Source organism: Heterocephalus glaber, unplaced genomic scaffold, assembly GCF_053883595.1.
Source record: "Heterocephalus glaber isolate CG9 unplaced genomic scaffold, H.glaber_assembly_v1.0 deba00001600, whole genome shotgun sequence".
Classification (NCBI taxonomy): Eukaryota; Metazoa; Chordata; class Mammalia; order Rodentia; family Bathyergidae; genus Heterocephalus; species Heterocephalus glaber.
The window spans coordinates 46,748,580-46,772,877 of NW_028258372.1; the positions used below are offsets into that span (position 1 = coordinate 46,748,580).

Below are 24,298 nucleotides of genomic sequence, written 5' to 3' on the forward strand. Positions count from 1 at the left end.
CCAGAAAAAAATCAAATCAGAAATAATCTCTCAGCTAACTACAGAGATGATGATCATAATGAAAGACATGGTTAATTACTGTAGAGAAGATACTGATTTAAAAAAGAGGATTTTAGGAAAATGATGGAAACCATGAATGCCCAGCATTCGAAAAGAAATAGAATCCATGAAACAGATTCAAATAGATATCATTAAAAATTCCATTGAGCCAGGGATTCGGCTCAGTGGTTCTGCTGCCTGCCTTGCAAGTGCAAGGACCCGAGTTTGATCCCCGGTACCAAAAAAAAAAAAAAATTCCATTGAAAGTATATACAGCAGAATAAGCCAATGTGAGGACAGAATATCAGATATGGAAGACAGGATTGTGGTTAGCAATCATGAAAAGGAAGATTTCTTAAAAATAGCAAAGGACCAGGAGAAATAAATCCAGCAGCTGCAACATGATGCAAAGAAGAATAACATAAGATTGATCAGACACAATGAAAAAGCAAGAGGTAGGGGAAATGACATAAAAAACCTGTTCACAGAAGTCATGGCAGAAAACTTCCCAAGTGTGGAAGGGCCGAGGGTTTAGCTCAGTGGTGCTGCCGCTTGCCTCAAAGTGCAAGGTCCTGAGTTCCATCCCAGGTACCAAAAAACAAAACAAAACAAAACAAACAAAAAACCTAAGTGTTCCAAGCCTGGAAAAGGAATTTGATATACAGGTGATAGATAAGTGAGGCATATGGAACTCCAATTATCCATGATCAAAAAAATCTTCACCAAGGCATATACTAGTCAAGATTCCAGAAATTCAACATAAGGACAGAGTATTACAAGCTGTTAGAGTCCTCATTGTCTGCTCTGAAAAGACATCTTTGCATTGTTCCTGATCCAGCTCCTCACTCACTGCAGCCACCTCAGCCATGCACTTCCACTGTGGACTCCATCAGCTGTATCACCAGAGTCCCCAGAATCTCACTTTCCTTTGTATCCACTGTACTGGACCACCAGCGAGCCCTACCATGTCAGACACAGCCTTGGACACTAGCTTCAAGATCACCACCAAGGACCTAATGGAGAAGAAGGAGGCTGAGGAAGAGGCGGAGAAAGGAAGAGACGCCCCTGCTAATGGGAATGCTAGTGAGGAGAATGGTGAGCAGGAGGCTGACAATGAGGTGGCTGAACAGGAGGAGGAAGGTGCGGAGGAAGAGGAGGAGGAGGAGGAGGAAGGTGGTGGTGAAGAAGAGGACAGAGATGAAGATGAGTCAGAGGCAGCTACGGGCAAGCGGCAGCTGAGGCTGATGAAGATGACAACACTGACCCCAAGAAGCAGAAGACCAATGAGGATGACTAGACAGCAAAAAAGAAGTTAACCTAGAAAAGGCCACCATGACCTGTTCACCCTCCCCTTCCCACCTGAATGTGGTCACCTCAAGTGGAGACTACAGCACCTGCCCGCCCACTGGGCCAGTGCCGGCTGCAGACGCTGCTCTCCACCACCTGAACAAATGCAGATTTTCAATAGGGGTGGAAAAAAGAACCAAAACTTCCAAGGCCCTGCTTTTTTTCTTTAAAGTACTTTAAAAAGGAGAATTTGTTTGTATTTTCAATTTATATTTGTGTACATACTGTTAGGGATAAGCCAGTTTTGATGATCTTGGATGACCAAGCCAGCCTTCAGAGCTTTCTCTGTCCTACCTCCAACTTTACTTGTGGTTTGACCCTATTCATTATAATCTCAAAGGAGAAAAAACACTTACAAAAAACAATTTTATTCTGAGGATTCCAGTAACATTTTTTGTGTATGTACTTAGTCGAACTATAAGTAGTTTGTTTGTATGAGATGGTTAAAAAGGCCAAAGATAAAAGGTTTCTTTTTTCATACCAGGGATCGAACTCAGGATCTTGAGCTTTTGAGGCAGACAATAGAACCACTGAGCTAAATCCCCAGCCCAAAAGGTTTCTTTTTTTTTCCTTCTTTTTTGTCTATGAGGTTGCTGTTTATTTATTTATATTTTTTGGCCTGTTTCATGTATGTGTGAAACAATGTTGTCTAACAATAAACTGGAATTTTATTTTGCTGAGTTGTTCTAAAAACAAACAAAAGTAGTTAGAGAAAAGAAACAAATCACCTATAAAGGAAAGCCCATTAGAATCACAGCAAACTTCTGTACCCAAACCCTCAAGTCAAGGAGAGCTTGAAGTATTTCAAGCCCTAAAAGAAAACAACCTCCAACCCAGGTTGATGTATCCCACAAAAAAGAAATAAGATACTTCCATGACAAAAAACATCTGAGAAAATTCATGAACACCAAACCAGCACTCCAAAATGTTCTGAAGGACATTCTAGAAAGAGATAATGAGGACTACAACTCCATGAATCCCAACAGAATGAATCCACCAGATAAGGCAAGTAATTAAACAAAGGAGGAAAAAAAGGGAACTGACAACAGGAAAATAATATGACAAGGATAAATCAATACATATCAGTTATAATTATCATGTAAATGGTCTCAATTCACCCATAAACAAAACCAGACTGGCAGAATGGATCAAGAAGCAAGATCCAACAATATGCTGCATACAAGAAACATATTTAATTCAAAGAAATTCATAGACTGAAACTCAAAGGATTGAAAACAATATGCAAAGGATTGGAACCTAGGAAAAAATAGGGGTAGCTATTCTATTTGCAGACAAAATGGATTTCAAGCCAAGACTGATTAAGAGAGACAAAGAAAGACACTACATTCTTATAAAAGGAACAATCCAAGAGGAAGATATAACAATCATAAATATATATGCACCAAATACCGGCACACTCAACTACATAAAAATATTAATGGACATGAAAAATCAAATAAATTCTAATACAATTGTAATGGGTGACTTCAATACCTCACTGTCACAGTAGACAGATCAACTAGGCAAAAAAATCAAGAAAGAAATATTAGAACTGAACCAATCTTTTGAACAAATGGACTTAGTAGATGTCTACAGTATTCCGCCCCACAACATCGGAATACACATGGGTATTCTCAACTACACGTGGGATCTTCTCCAAAATAGACCTCATCCTAGCTCATAGAACATGTTTAAGTAAATGCAAAGGAATTGAAATTATCTAGTTCATATTATCAGATCACAGTGCAATGAAATTGGAAATTAATTGCAAGACAAACCACAGAAACTCCATAAACACATGGAAATTAAATGACCCCCTCCTGAACAACCAAGGAGTCACAGATGAAGTTAAAGAAGAAATTAGTTTCTACAGTTAAATGCCAACGCCAACTCAACATATCAGAACTTATGAGATGTGATGAAAGCACTCCTATGAGGGAAATGTATAGCAGTGAATTCTCATATCAGAAAAGCAGGGCAAGCTCAACTAACCTCGTGCTGAACTTCAAATTTGTAGAAAAAGGAGAGCAAGTCAAGCCCAAAGCTTGTAGGAGGGAGGAAATTATGAAGACCAGAGCAGAAATTGATGCAATGGAGACTAAGAGAACGATACAAAGAATCAATGAATCACAGAGTCGGTTCTTTGAAAAATTAAATTGACAAACCCTTAGCCAACCTTATCAAAAAAAAGGAAAGAAAAAACTCAAATCCATGCAATTATGAATGAAAAGGGTGAAATCACAACAGATCCTGTAGAAATCCAGAAGATCATCAATACTTACTTCAAGAAACTGTATTCTTTCTCATTGTTTCTTTTTTCTTTTTTGGTACTGTGGATTGAACTCGGGACCTTGCTCTTGAGAGGCAGGAGCCAGAACCACTGAGCTAAATCCCCGGCAAGAACCTGTATTCTAATAAGATGGAAAACACTGAAGAGGTGGTCAGATTCCTAGATACATATGAATTACCAAAACTGAGTCAAGAAAGGCTTGGCTGCTGCCTGCCTCACAAGCACAAGGTCCCAAGTTAGAGCCTCGGTACGAAGAAGGAAAAGGGCTTGGGATGGAGCTCAGCAGTGCAGCATCTGCTGGGCAAGAGTGAGTCCCTGAGTTCAATTCCTGTTACCAACAAAACGAAACAAAAAACTGAATCAAGAAGATATAAAAATTCTAAATAAACCAGTATCAGTCAATAAAATTGAAGATGTAATTAAAAACCTACCAACAAAGAAGAGCCAAGGCCCTGACAGTCACTGCTGAATTCTATAAGAACTTCAGAGAAGAGCTAATGCCACGGTTTCTCAAACTCTTTAATAAAATTGAAAGGGAAGCAATACTCTCAAATTCATTCCTGGAAGCAAGCATTACCCTGATACCAAAGCTAGAGAAGGATCCAACCAAAAAAGAGAATTACAGGCCAATCTCCCAAATGAACATAGTCACAAAAATCCTCAATAAAATACTGCAAACAGAATGCAGTTAATCAAGAAAGTTATACATACTGACCAAGTAGGATTCATCCCAGGGATGCAGGGATGGTTCAACATAAGCAAATCAATCAATGTAATACACCGTATCAACAGAGACAACAAAAACCACATGACTATCTCACGAGATGCAGGAAAGCGTCTGACAAGGTCCAACACCCTTTCTTTTTTTTTTTTTTTACAACTTCACATGTTTATTGCACTGAAATGAACTTTTGTGGGATGTTCCATGGAAGCAGTGTCTGTCTGAGCCTAAGCAGTAGTATTGCAAGACCTCCACTTAAAACAGCACAACAATGGACCAGCTTGTTAACTGCTTAAAGTAAGTGAACATCTACACTCCTCTTAAAGCCAAAATGTCATCACTGTCATCTGTCTCTTTAACAGGTCCTGGCACATTTTGTTTGTTTATTTGCATCTTTGTGCATGAATCAGTTTGACTTTCACTGCTTCCTATAAGCTTCCATGAATCTGATTCTCCTTAGATTGTGTGGCAGAATTTGAAAGTCTGCCACACAACAGCTGCTTGCAGCGATCAATTCTCTGAACTGTAAGCAATGTCTGCTGTTGACCACAGAAGACATTATTATTATATTATTATTATTATTATTTGTACCAGGGTTCTAACTCAGGACCTTGCGGTTTCGAGGCAGGCGGTGGCACCACTGAGCTAAATCCCCTGCCCCCAACACCTATTCTTGATAAAAACCCTACAGAAAATTGGAATAGATGGTCTTTATCTCAGTCTGATAAAAGCCATCCATGACAAACCAACAGTCAACACCATACTAAATGGACAAAAATTGAAAGCTTTCACTCTAAAATAAGGAACAAGACAAGGAGGTCCGTTTTCACCACTCTTATTCAATATAGTTCTGAAAACATTAGCCAGAGAAATTAGACAAGAGAAAGAAATAAAAGGAATAAGTATAGGAAAAGAAGTTAAATTATCATTATTTGCAGAGGACATGATACTCTACATAGAAGACCTCAAAGACTCCACCAAAAGGCTTCTAGATTTAAGAAGCAAATTCAATACATAGCTGGATACAAAGTCAACACTCAAAAATCAATAGCCTTCCTGTACACAAATAACAAACTCACTGAGAGAGAAATTAGGGAAACAACATCTTTCACAATAGCATCCAAAAAAAATGAAATGCCTAGGAATCAATCTAACAAAGGAAGTAAAACACCTTTACAATAAAAACTACAGCACTCTAACAAAGGATATTGAAGAGGGTATCAGAAAATGGAAAGATGTCCCTTGTTCTTGGGTAGGAAGAAATATTGTTAAAATGGCCATACTTCCAAAATTAGTATGCAGATTTAATGCAATCCTGATCAAAATACCAAAAATGTATCTCACAGAATTAGAGAAAACAATCTTAAAATTCATTTGGAACTGGAAGTATAGCGAAAGCAATTCTGGGCCACAAAGGCAAGGCAGGGAGCATCACAATCCCTGACTTGAAACTATACTACAAAGCCTCTGTGATAAAAACAGCATGGCACTGGCACAAAAACAGGCTTGAGGATCAATGGAACAGATTAGAAGATGCAGAAACAACTCCAGACACACTCATCCATCTTTGACAAAGGAGCCAAACACCTTCACTGGAGGAAAGATGGCCTCTTTAATAAATGGTGCTGGAAAAACTGGCTTTCCACATGCCAAAGAGTAAAACTAGACCCATATCTTTTGTTTGTTTGTTTTTTGATGCAAGGTCTCCCTTTGTAGTTCAGGCTGGCCCTGAACTCACTATGTAGCCCAGGCTGGCCTCGAACAACAGCGATCCTCCTGCCTCAGCCTCTCCAGTGCTGGAATTACAGGTGTGCACCACCACGCCTGGCTAGACCCATGTCTTTTACCATACACTAAACTAAAATCAAAATAGATCAAAATCTAAATATTAAAACAGAAACACTAAATCTGCTGGGAGATAGAACAGGTAAAACTCTTGAAGACATTGGTGTAGGCAAAGACTTTATGAACAAAACCCCGATTGCACAGAAAATATCACACAGAATCAACAACTGGGATCTCATTTTATTAAAAAGCTTTTGCACAGCAAAAGAAATCATTAACAGAGTGAAGAGACAACCCACAGAGTAGGAAAAAGTCTTTGCCAGCTGTTCCTCAGACAGAGGACTACTATCTAGAATATATAAAGAAGTCATAAAAATCAGACTCCCCAATTTAAAAACCCAATCCAAAAATGGGCATCTGAAATGAATAGACACTTCTTGGATGGAGAAATAGAAATGGCAAATAAATATATGAAAAATGTTTAACATCACTGATTATTGAGAGATGCAAATTAAAACAACTCTGAGATTCCATCTCATTCCAGAAAGAATGGCTATTATCAAGAAATCAACCAATAACAAAGGCTAGCGGGGCTATGGGGAGAAAGGAACCCTTCTCCACTGCTGGTGGGAGTGTCGACTGGTGCAACCACTGTGGAAATCAGTATGGAGATACCTCAAAGAGCTAACTAGAGGTTCCATTTGACCCTGGTATTCCCCTTCTTAGTATCTTCCTGAAATAATTAAAAGCATTAAACCAAAGCAATATATCTACATCCATGTTTGTATCAGCATAGTTTGTATAGCTAAATTTTGGAAACAGCCCAAATGCCCATCAACTGATGAATGGATAAAGAATAATGTGCTTAAAAAAAAAAAAAAACAGGGCCAGGGATTTAGCTCAGTGGTTCTGCCGCCTGCCTCACAAGCGCAAGGTCCCGAGTTCGATCCCCAGTACCAAAAAAAAAAAAAAAATACAATGAAGTACTTCTCTGCCATAAAGAAGGATAAGCTTGAGACATTCCTAGTTAAATGGATGCACCTTGAGACCATACTCTTCAGTGAAATAAATGAGACACATGTGTTTAAATACCACATTGTTTCTCTGGTGTGAGAAACTGAAAGTGGAAATAAGGACCAAAATGTACAAAGATATTGGGAAATGGTAAGAAAATGTTCAATGGGAAAGGAAAGAAGGGACAAGAAAAAATGAAATAGAAGGAAAAAATGGAAACAAAGCTTTTATAAATAGGGAGGGGAAGAGGGGTCGAAGGGAGGAGGGGATAATGGGAAAAAAGAAGCAAGCTATATCTTGGACAGGTACAAAATCTCTATGACGAATGTTATCATTATGTATATGTATTTTTTTGGTACCGGGGATCAAACTCGGGACCTTGAGCTTGCAAGGCAGGCGCCGGAACCACTGAGCTAAATCCCGGCTCCGTTACGTAATTTTAAAATGTGCCAGAAAAAGAAAAGAAAGAATAAACAGTACTGGTCAGGACACAGCCGAATAATGGGCTGGGGCTGGGGTCAGCGAAGGGTGGAGCAGGCCTGCCCTTCAGGTCCCCTTACTGGGTATCGTTTTAAGTTAGGACAAATATGAATCGAAGAAACCAGCAACAGGGGCCCTGCTGCTCCTCAGGCTGCCCTGGGCCCGGCCTTCTGATCCAACTCGTCTCCCTCCGCCCAGCCGCCTTCCCGGCCCTAGGCCCCGGAGGCAGCTCCTGGCCTCGCTTCCCTGAAGCCCCCTGCAAACCCGGCGGCCTCGGAGAAACACTGGTCCTGCCAGCCCGCTGTCCTGGGGGCCACGGGGAAGGCAGGGCTGCGGTTCCACCTCAGAGCTCGGCACAGCTGGGCACAGGCGCGGGGACTCGAATCTCCCTCCCTGCAGCAGGGGCGCGCGCCGCCCGGGGCACAGTGCGGGCCCGGGACTGCGAGGGCTCGGGCCAGGGCGCCCGTTTCGGGACCAGGCGTCTCTCAAAGCGTCAGAGGGACGGTCAGGGGCCACCGGGACGTGACCCGGGAATCGCCCGGACTCCGCGCCGAGGCGGCCAGCAGAGGGCGCCCGGCCTCTCCCCTGCGAAGCCCACGGCAAGCTCCAGCCACCCGCGCAAAGGAGCGGGTTCCGCGGCGCCCTCGGGGGTGGGTACCGGGCACGCGAGGGCGTTCACAAGCCGCCTCGAGGGTGGGTCGGGGCCTCTGAGTCTCAGTCGCCTCCCCGACTCTGCGATTCCGTTGAGCAGTTCGGGGCAGTTCAGCAGTTCAGCACCACAGAGTCCAGGCACTCAGGAGACAAGCGGGTGGAGGCCCAGGCCTCTGATCTCAGCACGGGGGGGGGGGGGGGGGCTGAAGCGGGAGAATCACCATGAGTTCGAAGCCATCCTGGGGTGCATAGTGAGACCCTGTCTCAAAAACCAAAACAAGCCGGGGATTTAGCTCAGCGGTCCCACCGCCTGCCTCGAAAGCACAAGGTCCTGAGTTTGATCCCTGGTACCGTTAAGAAAACGAAACAAAACAAAAGACTGTGCCCCTTCAGTAAAATAAGACACCCCTCCCCCTTCTCCTATGGGCTGCTCAGGGGGCAGCAGCCCAAGCTCAGAGGAGAAAGCAGCACCACAAAGCCTCCCCACCTAGAAGTGTGCACAAAAGCCCCCCAGTGCAGCGCAGCCCTGACGGTCATTCTCACTGCCATTTTTCTCACCCTCTGTGAGTGGCTGACAGCTGCCGCTCCCCTCCACAGGGGGCGTGCCCGGCTGGCACAGGTCACCCACGAGGACGCTGTCACCCAGCTTCCCTGCCTGTGTCATCAGAGTACCGCGGGCATTTGCCTCCAACCCAGGGCGGCGGCACACGGCCCGGTACTTAAGAGTTACCCAGCAGGGGAGTCAGGCGTGGGCAGATTTCCCACTACCTACGATCCCCGTGTGGCCTGAGAAGGTGAGCAGAGCTTCTGAACTGTTGCAGAGGATGCAGCGTGGTACCTTCTGGGCCCAGAAAGGAGCCTGAGGGGACCAGCCCAAGGCATTCTGGGGTCTGCAGACCCACCTGCCTGGCCCGGCCCTCAGCTGTCTGTGCATCTGCACTCACAGAGCCAGAGGCCTGTGAGACTGCTCTGCCTTCAGGGTTGGAGCTGGAGATGCTCCTGGCGGTCACCCCCTTATCCTACTGCAAAAAAATGTTTGCCATATGCCTGGAGCTGAGACCCAGACCAGCCAGAGTGCTGGGGCATGAGGGGCTGTGTCCCCGAAAACCCTCAGCCCTGACAAGGTCTGTCCAGGCTGGCCTTGAACCCTTGGGCTCAAGCAACCCTCCCACCTCAGTTCCTGAGTAGCTGGGACTACAGGAGTGTGGGCCATTGTGCTGACTCCCTTTTGTTTTAGATCTTTAGATCTCTTTCAGATCTCTAACATTTGGACTGGGGTGTAGCTCAGTTTAGAGCATGTGCCCAGCAAGTGTGAAGCCCTGGCTTTGATCCCCAGCTGGGGGGCAGGGGGACCACAAGAGAGTAGCATAGAAATCTTTTAGGAAGGACCGAAGTGTGACGGTTCCAGTAAGATTCTTCGGTGAGGGCTGGGGATGTAGTTCAGTGGCACTGTGCCTGCCTGGCAGCACAAGGTCCTGAGCTCAACCAGAAAAAAATAAATAAATGAAAGAGTCTGTGGTGAGCCATCCATAGGTTTCCCTGGTGACAGAAGGGGGGCAAAGCTGAGGTGCCCCTCCCTCCTTCAGGGTCTCATCTCTTCCCAGCAGTGCCCTGTGCCTGGCTGAGCCTGTAGCTCCCAGTTATCTTCCTGCTCTCCTTGGCTAGGGCACCAAGGGCTCTGTTGGAGTTCACAGTTACCCGACTCCCTGTAGCTCCTTGTCCCTGAGAACCGTGTCTTGGCACGTCCCTCTCCACAGCCATGCCGATGCATGTCTCCGTCCTCCCAGGAGAGGAGAGGGCAGGGTGAGAAGATGTGTTGCAGAATTGGACTTGGAGCCTAGATCATTTTCCTATGAGAGCGGGAAGACCCCTTGTCCCCTCAGGGCTCCACAGGGGTGTCCCTCTCAGCCACGGCAGGAAGCCACCTGCTGCCGGAGGCCACTGACTTGCGCAGTGCTGTGCTTCCTCGAATCCCCTTGTCCTGTCCTGCCACCAGCACGCACAATCTGCATCACACTCAGTAGAGACACACTCAGATCTCCACACATCCTCAGCTGAACCTTACACCGTGCACACGTGGAAAACTGCCTGGATTTGGAATGAGTGCCCTTCGACCTACACACAGATGACTGGCAAAGGGTTCAGGTCTCATTGGTTCACAATGTTTGGGGTCAACATCCAACCAGTTCCTGGGTGTTAGGGTCTATAACTGGGACATCCCTCAAAACCACATGCATTTGGAAGGTGATTGAGCATGAGGGTGCTGTACTCCTCATGGGTTAGTGCACTGATGATGTGACCAGGAGGGGTTTATCTCTCGCCCCAGCTCCTTCTTTCTGTGCTTCTTGGCTGCCCTAACATGAGCAGCTTCCCTCTACCAGGCCCTTCCACCATGCCCTTCCTGCCTGGAGCCAGCTAACTATGGACTGAAACCATGAGCCAAAATAAACTGCTCCTCATTTAAATTGTGGGTGTCAGGGGCTGGGGATTTAGCTCAATGGTTCTGGCGCAGGCCTCAAAAGTGAAAGGTCCTGAGTTCAATACCCGGTACCAAAAAACAAAAACAAAAATTTGTGGGTGTCAGGTATTTTGTCCCAGTGACAGGAAAATGACTAAGACACTGAGTCACAGGGACCACCCCTAGAAAGACAGGCTTGAAAATAAAAACAGAAAGAGAAAAACAGAGCAGAGGTACCCGAGCTGGAAGAGGAAGAAGAGACAGACTCCACAGGATTGGTCCGAGGAAGTCATTAAACAAAATGCACTACAGCATAAGGCTGGGGGAAAGGAGTCAGAATCAAGAGATGCTACAATATATTATCTAAGTGGCTGAAGTTTCAAAAAAATTATAAGACCTATGAGCAGGAAAGACCCAAACTCTGAGGGAAAAAAGCCATCAGTGAGTAGCCACTGAAGAGAACCCAGCTGTTGGATTTTGTTTCTCTCCAGGGAAGGGGCTCCAGTTGGACCAGGGTCCATTCCTAGTCCTATGCTTTACAAAATTCCTTCTCCCCAGGGTGGGGATGTGTAGGGAGTCAGAAGGGGGGCATCACCCCAAAGCTCCTTTTTAGTTACCAAGTCTCAGAGGTGGTGCCATTATTCCATTCGGTGTAGATTTTGCTCCAAGAAATGGTGTTGGATCTTCCTGGTAATGGTTAATCCTGATTGTCAACTAAGGATGAGTCACTGGGGCATGACTTGGGGACACACCTAGTCCCTGGCTCTTCCTGTTCCCCTGTTCTCTGCTTCCTGGCCACCATGAGGTGGGCAGCTTTCCTCCACTGTGCCTTTCTGCAGTAATGTGTCTGCCTTGGGGCCAGCTGACTAGGAACTGAAACCCCTGAAACCATGAGCCAGGACAAGCCTTTTCTCCTTTGAGCTGTGTATGTCAGGCACTTTGTCCCAGCAACAGAAAGCTGACTGATGCACTTCCTTTTCTTCTATCTATTTCTCTGACATGGTCAAGATGGGGCTGTGTGCCAGGATATGGGTGGGAGCCAGACAACATTTAGGGTGGGCCTGTGCAAAGGACAGCTCCAGAGTAGCAAGGGGAAGACAAAAGAACCAGGAACAAGAAATATAAAAATTATTAAAATAGGCTTAGCTACTTTGGGGTTTTCCTTTGTATTTATTTTTAGCAAGGATTGTATGCCTAATTCTGCATTAAAATAGCTGATGCTCCCAGTCATTGTTCCAGGCCCTTGCACACTGCAGCATGGCAGGCTGTCCATGCCAAATGTGGAGGCAGCTGGCAGCCCAGCCCACTCAGACTGAGTGGGGGTCCTTCTGGCCAGGCTGCCAGCTGAACAGGGTGCCCAGGCGAGAAGGCAGCCAGGCCTGAGGCCGACCGCCTCCAAGACGCTGATCTTGCTGGTGGGAATCAGCGGACGGCAGCCAGTCTTGCTCCGGATCACAGCACTTGGCATCCTGGGGACGGGCCCTGCACCACCACTAGCTCTTCTCAGCTCCATTAAGGACTTTCTTTTGAGTATTTGTCCCAAGAGGAGTCAGGGAAGTCTCTCTAGGTGGCATGTCCTACCCTAAGATGTCTGATTCTGTCCCGCCCTAGCCGTGGGTTGGAGGCCCCCCGGGAGGAGTCTGTAGGCCCGGGGAAGGTGAAGCGTAGAAAGAGCAAGGCCAAGAGAGGATCTGGAGAGGAAGGGTCCTGCGGCTGACGTTCGCTTTGCTTTCCGAGGCTTGGCCCGCGTGTGCTGTGTCCTGGAGCCAGTGAGCTCCGTGCAGAGCTGGTTGGGGTCCCTGAGCAGAGGCCGAGAATCCTGAGCAAGGGGACTGCCGTGCTGTCTGCAGCCAACTCGAGAGAGCGGGGAGGAGACGCTGATGTCCTCGCGTGACTTCAGTGTGACCTGGGGACAGCGAGTCTGTGAAGCGCCTCACCAGGAGCCTGCGCTCCGGAGGGGCCATGACACCGGGTCAAACGTCTTTACCTAACCATGGCCAGAAGGGTGCAAAGAATACAGGTTCTTAGGCAAAATGACTGATGCCCCAGACGCATGGCCAGAAGGACTGCCAGGCTTGAAGGAGGCCTAGTCAGGAAGCGCTCAGGCTGGAGGTCCCCGCGGGGCGGACTCCTGGCGACCCTTGCCTGCAACAGCTCACTGCTGGGCAGCGACACTGGGACGCGAAGCAGATGCCTCTACTGCTCTGAGCTCCGACCAGCCTCCTCGCGAGGCGCTGGCACGGAGCAGCCAACTTTCACGGGCCCGGCCCTACCCCACCGCGGGGCCTGGGCCTTGACAGCGAGCGAGCGCGCCGAGCGAGAACCCCGCGGCCTCGGGTCCCCTGCGCCCCGCCCCCGAGGAGCAGCGCAGACCCCGCCTCCCCCGCGCCCAGGAGATGTGAGCCCCCGCCTCCAGCCAGCAGGCCCCGCCTCCTCCGCTCCTCTCCCTTCGTGGCGGGCGTCCGCGTCTCTGGTCTGGAGAGAAGGCTCCGAAATCCGTCTGCGCGGTACGACCGGCAGGAAGGACAGTCGTGGGGCCAGGTGGCGAGGTCCCCGGAGGGAGGGACAGCAGGGCGGGGACGGGAGGACGCTGGGCTCCGGAGCGGCTGCCTCCGGAGCGCCTGGGCGGGTCGGGGCTACGAGCTGCCGGGTCTGCCCGGGCCCTTGGCCCTGGGCTCACGTGCACTGAGTCTTGCCGTTGCTAAATCGTGCAACCACAGCACTAAATTTTAATTCTTTTTCCGGTACCAGGGATTGAACTCAGGACCTTGGGCTTGCCAGGCAGGTGCGGCGCCACTGAGCTACATCCCAGGCCCTTAAATTTTAATTTTAATTAAATTGAAAAATAAATATCTGATTCAATATTGGAAAAATTCCAAATGTGTCTGGAACAACTTGGGCATTACATTTACTTTTTCAACTGCAGAGTTTATGAAATCTAAACACAGAACAAGAGTTCCAGATGCAAATTTAGAGTCCACATTGATCTGGTATGAAATACATACTGGATGTAAACTGGTGCGACCACTGTGAAAACTAGTAAGGAGACTCCTCAGAAAACTAAAAATAGAAATTCCCTTTGACCCAGCTGTTCCCTCCTCAGCATCTTCTGGAGAGAGAGGCATCAAACCACAGTGGTATGTGCAGACCCATATTTATAGCAGCACAACTTGCAACAGCTGGATCTTGGAAGCAGCCACAAGTCCACCAGCAGAAGAATGGATAAAGAAAATGTGGTTTTTGTTTTTTTTTAATTTTTTTTCCCATTAAGTTTATTGGTCCATTTTCGGTATAAAATACAGTTACATTCATCATTGGGATCTTGTACCATTACATGAGTATCTTGGTTCTTATTTTTTTCCCCCTTCCCTTGCCCTCCCTCCACCCTTTCCTATTTGAAAATATGGTATTTATACACAATAGAGCACTACTCTGCCCTAAAGAAGGATAATGAGGCAGGAGGATTGCCAGAGTTTGAGGCCAGCCTGGGCTACACAGTAAGTTCAAGGCCAGTCTGGGCCACATAGCGAGATCCTGTCTCAAAGAGCAAACAAAACAAAAAGGATAAATGAGTCATTTGTAGGAGAATGGGCCCATGTTGAGATCATAATGTTAAGTGAGGTAAGTCAGACACGAAGGCCTAAATATCACATGGTTTGTCTTATATGAGAAACCCAATATATAAATAAAGTGCAAAAAGGAGACAATAGGAAAATAAGAAAACAAGTTATTGTAATCCAGCGTGTCCAATGTATATGAAAGTATACCTCTGAGGCAGGAAGGCAGAGCATGGCAGAGCTGGTTGGGGAGTGAGTGTGACCAGATTCCAGGACACAAGAGCCAAATAATTCCCCAGGGTCCAGATAGAGGCTTCTCCCGGGTTCCTTCGAGGTGTGGATGCTCAGATGCCACAAAGCGCCTGCTTTGGTGGCTTTTCCTCATGGCAGCCACCCTGTGTTTCCCAGGATGTACTTTTATTTTGGCTTTTATTTGTAATTTTTCCTCTCTTTTATTCAGCCCAAACACTGCAGAGCCAGTTTCTTTCTTACCCTACACTCTTCCAAATAAACCTCAGCACTGTTTTTGCTTGTTTTGTGCAGTTCTTTATTGGAGATGAAAAACACCTGAAACCAAGGAATGAGCACCCCAAAGCCCAGTAACATTTATTTTATTTAGAAAGAGACTACCTCATAAGCCTTGACTCAGTGTAACTGTTTTATATGTTTTTGGTCTGTTAGTCCATGTTTATGATAATTCACTTGATAAAGGCTTTAAAAAGTAAGGACTGGATTTCAAGGATTTAGTACAAAAAATGTAAAACACTTCCTTAATAATTTTATATTGATCACATGTTTGAATAATACTAAGGACTTATTGGGTTAAATTTTTTAAAAGAAAGAACTTTTTCAGTACTAGGGATGGAGACTTGAACTCAGAGCTTTTGCAACGAGGTTCATCCCCAGCCCTTTTTCTTTTGAGACAGGGTCTTACTAAGTTGCTAAACTGCCCAGGCTGGGCTCAAGCTGCCTGGGCTGGGATTACAGGCATGTGCCACCACACTCAATTTAAATAAAATGGTATTAAAATTAACTAACCTTGCCCATTTCATTTTTACTTTTTAGAAAACAGCGTGGCAGCTGTCCCATGCCATAGTCCCATCACTGGAGAGGCTGAGCCAGCAGCTCCCCAGCGTAGGAGTTCATTGCCACCCTGCGCAGTATACTGAGACCCCCACCCATCTCAGGAAACAGGAGAGCAAGAAAAGAAAGGTACCCTCTGCAAACTTTTCTGTAGACATGTCTCGCATCAGGTTCTTTTCGGATAGTGGCAGTGCGGGAGGCGTGTGTACAGACAGGAGAAGGGACCCGCGTCACACCCGGGGTGTGGTGTCTCAGGACACTGCAGAGGAGGGAGGCTAGGTGGGAACCCTGATGGGCAGGCGGGAGTGGGGTTCCCCCGGGAGAGGGTGCTTATGTGATGCCAACAGGACGCACACTGGGCTTGGCAGTTGGGAAATCCCCGTCACACTGGCCAGAGCAGTGTTGGAGGGAGGATGGGACAGAGCCTGACAGGAACAGATCCTAAAATCCCAGCATGGTTGGCTGAGGCAGGAGGATTGCCACAAGTGTAGACTACACGGCCAGACCCTGTCTCAACGACAACAGCAGCAACGAAACTAACAAAAAAAAGAAAAGAAATGCAAGGTTAGGCGGGGTGTGGCTCAGTGGTAGAGCACAAGCCTGTCCTGGGCAGGGAGCTGCAGTGCTGTGCTGGAGGTGAAGCTGCAGCAGAGAGTGAGCAGAGAGGATGCAGGGATTGTTATCATGCCATTACCTTGATCTTCTGAAAAGATTCTTCTCTTCTTCTCTTGCAAGCTTTCAGGTGGCTTTTTTTTTTTTTTTAACAGGGTCTTGCTATGTAGTCTAGGCTGGCTTTGAATTCATAGTGAACCTCCTGCATCAGCCTCCTCATGCTGGGATCACAGGCGTGCCCCACCATGCCCAGCTTCAGATGGCTCTTTGGGACTTATTTTTTCTTGGAACGGGGCTCAAACCTGGGGGCACTCTACCACTGATCTACATCCCTAGTCCTTTTTCATTTTTTCTTTTGCAATAGGATCTTGCTGAGTTGTCCTGGCTGGCCTTGAATTTACAACACCTGCCTCAGCTTTCCAAGTAGACAGTAGTACGGGCATGTATCACCTCACCTGGCCCTTGGGGACTTTTAAGTGTTGCTTATTGATCATCACCTGACTGAGGAGTGACAAATAACTGGCTAGGTGTCACCACCAACTGAACATGAAAAGCATCTCTAAAATTCACAAAGGAAGCCATAGATACTAGGGTTTAACTCTGAAGAGTCCCCCAAAGACTGCTGTACTACAGCAGTGGTCAGAAGTGGGGCCTAGAGAGGTGATTGGATCATGAGGGTGCAGATTGTAGCGATGCATGGATAAGTTCAGAGCTGCATGGGTTGGGAGGAGGGGGGCTCATGGAGCCGCAGATCACAGGAGGGGGCTTCTGAAGGGGACCTCTGGCCCCAGCCCCTCCCGGCTGACTCTACTCTCTGAGTAACAGTGGAAGAGGATGGCATCATCCACCACAGAGCCTTGCAGGACCCATGGCGTCACTTCCCCAGCATGTCCTCTAGCTGCCCCTCTGTCCCTTCTGGTGTCCCTCCAGTCCCACCTACTTCTTTAGCTAAGCCAGATTCAAAGGTGCCCTGGGTGCTGGGCTTTACACATTCATTCTCTGACAGCCCTAGGAGACAGATGTGCTTGTGCCAGCTTTATAGCCCAAGTAACTGAGGCCCAGTGGTTAAGAGGCCTTCCTGAGGCTACTGGTGAGCAAGCAGGGAAGGCAACTTGAACCCAGGTCTGGCTTTGGCATTGCCCACTCTGCCCTCTCTGAACTTGGAGCTCGGCTTGTACTGCGCTGTGCTGCGTGGGCAGGAGGTGAATTCCCTTTCTGCCTGGTCATCTTCTTGCCAGGCTTGGCGTGCAGGGTGGGAGTGGAGCAGCCATGGCCACAGGGCCACGCTAAAGCCAATGGCTGAACAACTTTGGCTCCATGTCGCTCAGTGGGGACTGCTTTTTCTGCTGGCCCCAAGAGTGTCTGCCAGTATCTTGAAGCCAGGAAAAGTGTCACAATCAATCAAGGGGACAAGCTGTCACTTAAGCCTGATGACTTGCTGATAACATAGTTTCTGTGGTCAAAGTGGAGCAGCAGTAAATACAAAGCAGCCAGGCCCACTTGCAGCCCTGGCTGGTGTCAGGGAGGAGGTAAGGACAGGAACTTGTCTTAGTTGGGTGTCCACTGTTTCCTGTTGGTCACCCATGACTTCCCATTTATCCTCAGCAGCCTCAGGAGAGGCAGGCTGACCCCTGAGATTGCCTCACATGGCCGTGGTCACAGGTTGGTGCTGGAGTCAGGACCCGGGGCCCCCTGATCCCAAAGCCCACTTGTCTTTCCAGCCCACTGCACTCCCCACAGGCTTGGCAGGTTGAGAAGAGAGCTGAAGGCCAGAGTTCCCATGTGGCCCGGCAAAGCAAGGCCCAGTGGGCTCCTGGGTCTGACTCCAGGGAGAGTCCCCACAAGGGTCCCCCATATGCCTTGCTGAGAGCCTTCAGAGAAAACTCTCTCTCTCCTTCCTTTCTCTCTCTCTTTTTTTTGGTTACTGGGAATCGAACTCAGGGCCTTGCGCTTGCCAGGCAGGTGCTGTGCCACTGAGCTACATTCCCAGTCCCTCTGAGAAGTCTAACATTGCTGTCAGATATTTTTGGCAGTATCTGAGCACCTTGTTATGCCAAGGGCGCTCTTCTGATCCCCAGTTCACAAGGCTCACGGCCCCAGAGCAGAGGAGGGATGCAGCAAATGGAGGGCTGAAGAGAGAGCTCCTCAGGATCCTGCTGAGGGGTTGAAACTGGTTTTTCAGGCGAAAGCAGACTTATTTCTCTGTATTCCCCTCACCTTTTTCTGACTGCAAGACAAGCCTGGGAAACCGTAGGCCTTACATATCCTCCTAGTGTGTGAGTGTGATAGGGTGAGGTGATGCACAGAGCTGGGCTTTCCGAGCCTCCTAAACCCTACCCCGCTCCTGTAGACAGCAGTGTTCCTCTGCCTGGGCCCCACAGGACCTGGAAGCCTGATGGACTAGAACACTTTGTAGGAGAGTGTTTCCTGTCAGTGCACCTCCTAGTGCTGGTGGTAAGGTCAGAGGACTAGGGTATAGCTCTTATCCATTGTGCCCAGGTCCTTGATTTAATCCCCAGGACCATAAAACAAACAAACAAACACTTCAAAAGAGAGAAAACTCCCCTTTGCAGGATACCAGGAAAGACCAACCTACGGAGTTAAGGTTCTGACCACACACAGATCCGGGAAGAGTCACCATTCCCTAAGCACCTGCTATAGGCTGAGCAACTAATCTGCACATTTACGTCTATTTTTTTATAACTTTATTAGAGTTTATTTTATGGATGTATAATTTGCTCATTTCAAGTGTAAAAATTCAATGAATTTTTGGTGAAATTGCTAAGTAATTTTGGTAAAATTACCTCATGCCCATTTACTGTTAATTTCATCCTTTGCCATAACTCAAGCAACCCTTAACCTCCTTTATTTCTACCTAAATTGATCTTTTCTGGAGATTTCAAAGAAATAGAATCACACTGTGTGCGATCGTTTGGTCCAGCTGCCCACTTGGCCCCGTGTGTGTCGGTTGGTCGGCCCCTTGTCTCTGGTCAGGTGTTCTGTTGTGTGGTTGGCAGTGCCCACCTTCTGTCTATTCATTCACCAGTTGATGGGCATTTTTTTTCCAATTTCTGATTATTATGAATAATGCTGCTAAGAACATTTGTGTGTAAACAGGTTAAACACATTCTTTTTTCTCCAGTGGTGGGGTTGAACCTAGGACGTGCTGAGATACATACTCAGCCTTTTTTTTTTAACGACAAAAAAAATCCGCATTTACTGATGTATAAAATCTACCTTTCTTCAAAGATGGCCACATCATCTTCTTCTCAAACATCGTCGTCACCCTCCAAACCCCAAATTCTTGCCTGGATTTCTCGAGCCTCCATTTCCTGTAGAGCGATTGGCCCCAGCCTCCGTGTCCAGCAACAGAGCTGTCCTTCTTGTCCTCGTAGCCTGGTGCATTGTCCACGCAGGTCTTGGTGACTTTTTTTTTTTGGATCCAACTCAGGACCTTGCGCTTGCCGAGGCAGGTGGTGGCACCACTGAGCTAAATCCCTGGCCCAGCTCCTGGTGATTTTATTCCATGAAACTTGTCAAAGTTTCCATTAAATCAAGTGTTGATTGAACACTTATGAGACAGAAGTAGCAACAAAGATGATGACAGTTAAGTGACAAAACATTCCAGGCACCAAAATCCAGAAAACGTTTCTTTATTTCACACGAGTACCCAACCATTTTTAATTATTTTATCTTGAGACGGGACATAGATAAGTTGCCCAGGCTGGACTTGAACTTGTGATCCTTCTGTCTCAGTCTCCTGGAGTGCTGGGATTACAGATGTGTGTTACCATTCCTGGCCTAAATTAATTCTTTCTAATCCTCACAACTCTCCTGTAAGGTGGATATTTCCCTATCGCTTCATAGATGAGGTCACTGAGGGTCATAGATGTCAAATAACTTATCCAAGCGCACACAGTACCAAGCATCATCAGGCCTAAGGAGCACACGTCTTGCCCCACATTTTCATGTCTGAAACCAGAATGCCTCTTAGAACCAATGGCTGACACCAAGTCTTATTTGGCAGCATTTCCCCCTTTCTTTGTAGTATAAAAAATGGTTCATTCCACATTGTTTCTCTGGTGTGAGAAACCGAAAGTAGACATAAGGACTAAAATGTATAACAGATATTGGGAAATAGGAAGAAAATGTTCAGATGAGAAGGAGAACACGGGAGGAGGGAAGGGAAAGGAAAGAAGGGACAAGAAAAGAAAAGAATGGAAGGATAAAATGGAAACGAAGCTTTTTTAAATGGAGAAGAGTTGCAGGAGGGAAATGGGAGAAAGACGAAAGCTGTGTCGTGTATAAGTGCAGATTTCCTCTGGTGAATGTTAGTATGTGTATCTAAAATGTACCGATACATGCTCTGCAAGGAAAATTGTGAAATAATGGTGATGAGATGTGGTATTAAGGTGTAATTACTGTTGTGGTTTAGATCTAGGTGTCCCCCAAAAGCCTCCTGTGCTCATAGGTGGGGCTTTTGGAAGGGGACTGAATTGTGCGGTGCTATGGCTAAACATGACGTCAGGAGGTGGGGCCTTGTTGGCAGAGAGGGGTCACTGGGCACAACCTGGAAGGTGGCTGTCCCTCCCTGGGTTCCCCTTGTCTCCCTCTTTCTGGCCACCTTGTTGTGAGCAGTCATGCTGCTTTGCCGTGATGTTCTGCCTTGGAGCTGGCCGACCGTGGGCTGTACACGACCTTTGGTGAGCTGAAAATCTGGCAGGGGGTTGCATTGTAAGTGTCTTCTCATTTTCTTCCTTTCTTTTTTTTAAATTTCAATTCCTGGTTGATGCTTGTAAATTGCTATGGTGAGTAGCTTTATTGCCAGTATTCAGAACCCTTAGGAAATGACTACTTCTCAGAGGTGTCTTCCAGGTGTAGCTGCTTCTGGGGTTTGAGTCTGTCGCAGGATCCCACCTCTTCAGTTTACTGGGGATGAGGTTGCTGCCTCCTTGGCCCAGCCACCAGCTCTTTGGCACTGGCCTATAGTTTGTTTGTTTGTTTTAAAGATGCTTAGGCAATCTCAGTCTTGGTATACCAGGAAGAACAACTGATTAGCACAATTATGTCACCTTGGCTAACGGAGTACAATCAGCAATAACAATAGCGTCAAACACAGCCGGCCACTGCAGTCTGGGGTGTCTACTGCTCTGTTCCACCGGTGCGTTTCTCCATGGAGGCCTCTGGCGTTGCCAGTAGTCACTGAGCATCTGCAGGTTCGACCCGGCATTCCCACACCGTGAGTGCGGGTTCTGAGGGAGAGCACTGCTTGCTGTTTCCCTCCCCTTCATTAAAGTCTCTCTCTTCACTCTCCCCTCGGACTTCAGTTCTCGCTTCAGATCCTTCCTCCTCCTTCTCCTCCTCATGCCACCATAGTCCAGTGTCAGGACGCCAAGTCTCAGAGAGGCTCTTTCTCTGCTGCTCACCACTCTGCTGTCTTCCCAGAAGTTGGCTGTATACAACCTGTGAGCCAAAATAAACCTCTCCTCCTTTAAACTGTGGGCGTCAGGTGTTCCCCTGGAGAGGAGAGTAATTAAGACAGTTATGGTACAAGCAGCCTCCCTTCTAGTTCGGCCTTGTGACATCAGGATTCTTGGTTGGCGCTAACGGGTATCCGACTTGAAGAAAAGACCTCGAGCACAGTCACTGGGTGGGCGTCACGGTTTGGATCTTATGGGTCCCGGAGGACACACGTGCTGAAGAGTGGGCCCCAGCTGGTGGAGCTGCTGGGAGTGGTAGAACCTCTAGGAGGTGAGGCTTAGTGGAGCAAGCTAGGTCCCTGCCCCTGAAAGGGACAGGGGGACTCTGGCCACTTCTACCCTGCTTTCTGGCCACCATGAAGTGACCTCTGCCACACTCTCCTGCTGCCATGGGCCCAAAAGTGATCGAGTGAACTACCAAAGAAACTTCCACGCCATGAGATTAATGAACCTTCTTCCTTTCAAATTGGTTACCAGGTATTTTGTCTGAATGATAGAAAGCTAACATGGTAAGGTCTTGGAACAGGTCACTGGACTGGAGGTGGAACTGCAAGGATCCTGAGAGTGAAACACAATACTGTTAGGTCTCTGTCCATCTTCACCACCCAGGCTGTCTTTCTCCATCCGGAAACCCCAGTTAACACTCCGGGAAATAGAAGAACCAAGCGAGGGCCGGTGATTCAGCTCAGTGGTTCTGCCGCCTGCTGCACAAGCGCAAGGACCCGAGTTCGATCCCCGGTACAAAAAAAAAAAAGTACCCTGTGGAACCTCTTTTATATTAATCCTAGGAAGAGTTCTGATTGTCCTTGTTGGGTTGAACACCTATCTTTGTCCAGTCTCTGTGGTCTGAGGAATGGCGTGTCACAGTGCCTCACTCCCAGTTATAAGCCCATCCTGTGGCCAGAAACTCTGTTCCCGAAAGGGGTAAGAGTGAGTGCAACTCAACACTGCACACTCACGCCGCTGTCACACGGCATTGCTCCCTGTCACTGTGGACACTAAAGACTGAGGGGCATTTAGGAAGAACACTGGAAGCTGATACTCTGTTCTTTCTGCTGTGAGGTAGCAGTCTAAAGAAATTAATTATACTCCTGAAAACTATGCTGTTTGAAGGATTTAATAAAGCAATGAAATATGCATGTGATATGCTAGGTGTAATTATGTTTAAACCTCTCATCAAGTAAAGATTTGTTTGCAGACAGAACTTTAATAGAAATATGGAAAAGCTTTTAGAAGACTAAATCTTCGCATTTGCAATGTTGAGTTTAAGACCCAAAGTGTTGGCTCATATATAGTTCTGGCTTCACACTGTGTTGTATTTCTTTCCCATTCCCTCAAAAGAGCTGGCATATTCTGCATCCACCCTTTTGCCCAGTTTCCCTTTGTCTGAATTGCCTTCCTCCTTCTGTTTACCCAAATCCTACTGTCCATTCAATGTTTCTGTCTCTGTAGGGGTCTTCCCTAACAGTTCCACCTAAAGGCAGTTTCCCCCCATCTGGATCCCCACAGCCCCTGCCAGGACAGTTATGTGGTACTCATTAGGGAAGACCTCCAAGCAGCATAATTTGCTGAGCATTTTCCTTTTCCCGTGTTAAAGAATTTTGTACCTTTTGCTCAGGGAAGGTTAAGCCGTGGCTTGAGACACTAACATCCTACATTATTTGAAGAGAGATTAATCTGCTCTAACAGACCTTAACATGCAGTTATTCACACACAATAGAAGTTCACTTTCTCTCATATACCAGCAGCGAGGTGGACAGCATGTGTGTGACTAACACGGGTTACTATAAAAGGGGAAGCTGGACATGCTGGTTTATGCACTCCAGGAGGCTGAAGCAGGAGGATGGTGAGTTCAAGCCCAGCCTGGGCAACTTGGGCACTTAGTGAGACTGTCTCAAAATAAAAATAAAGGTTGTAGCTCTATGTGAAGGCCCTGGGTTTAATCTCCAGTGTCCTTCAACCTAAAAAAAGGAAGAAAAAGAAGAAAAGAGGGAGAAGATATTTTGAGGCACAGCTAGCAGCTAATACATTTCTCTTTTTTGTTTTAGTTTCCTCAAAGCTAGTGTCATGGAGGAGTAACAGTTAATGGTGGGCAAAAGGCAGCAAAGTAGCAAGCCACAAGCAACCACAGCAGCCTTCTTTCAGTCCCTTATATTCTACCCATGCTACACACCCTTAGGGTGGGTGGCACTCACACCCAGGGTGGGCCTTCCCATTATCCAAACCCAGAACTATGCCAGCCAATTGGTGGACTAATTTAGCAATGACACACCCTTGATCCCAGCATCACACACTATAACCCAACCAGCTCTGAAAACCCCACCTATGACCACATGAGTCTTGGAGAGGACATCTAGACCCAGCCACAACAGAAAGTGATGTCTGGCTGATGCTGGACACTGAGATTTCCTGCATCACCTTCTGGAAGTTTTATAGTTTTGTTGGCATTTTGTTATTTTGCATGGTTATGTTGCATTTAGGTCTATAATCCATTGTGAATTTTTGTGAAAGATGTAAGATTGATGTCTAGATTAATTTTATTTTTGGATGTTCAGTCATTCTAGGACCATTTGTTGAAAGGCATAATTTTACTTTACTTTTTAGTTTACATAGAGTAAAAACTGACCTTTTTTTGTAGGGGCTATGTACACTCACATCTGAGAGTTTTTTTTTTTTAAACTGTTTATTTATTTACTTACTTTTTTGGTCTTGCTATATAATCCAGGGTGGCCTTGAACTTGCAATCCTCCTGCCTCAACCTGTGCTGAGATTACAGGTGTG

General features: G+C 46.9%; 1 pseudogene; it reads left to right on the plus strand.

Moving 5' to 3' along the window:
- Window positions 1-459: 459 nt before the first annotated feature.
- Window positions 460-1,842, plus strand: LOC147823212 (prothymosin alpha pseudogene; annotated as a pseudogene).
- Window positions 1,843-24,298: the final 22,456 nt, after the last annotated feature.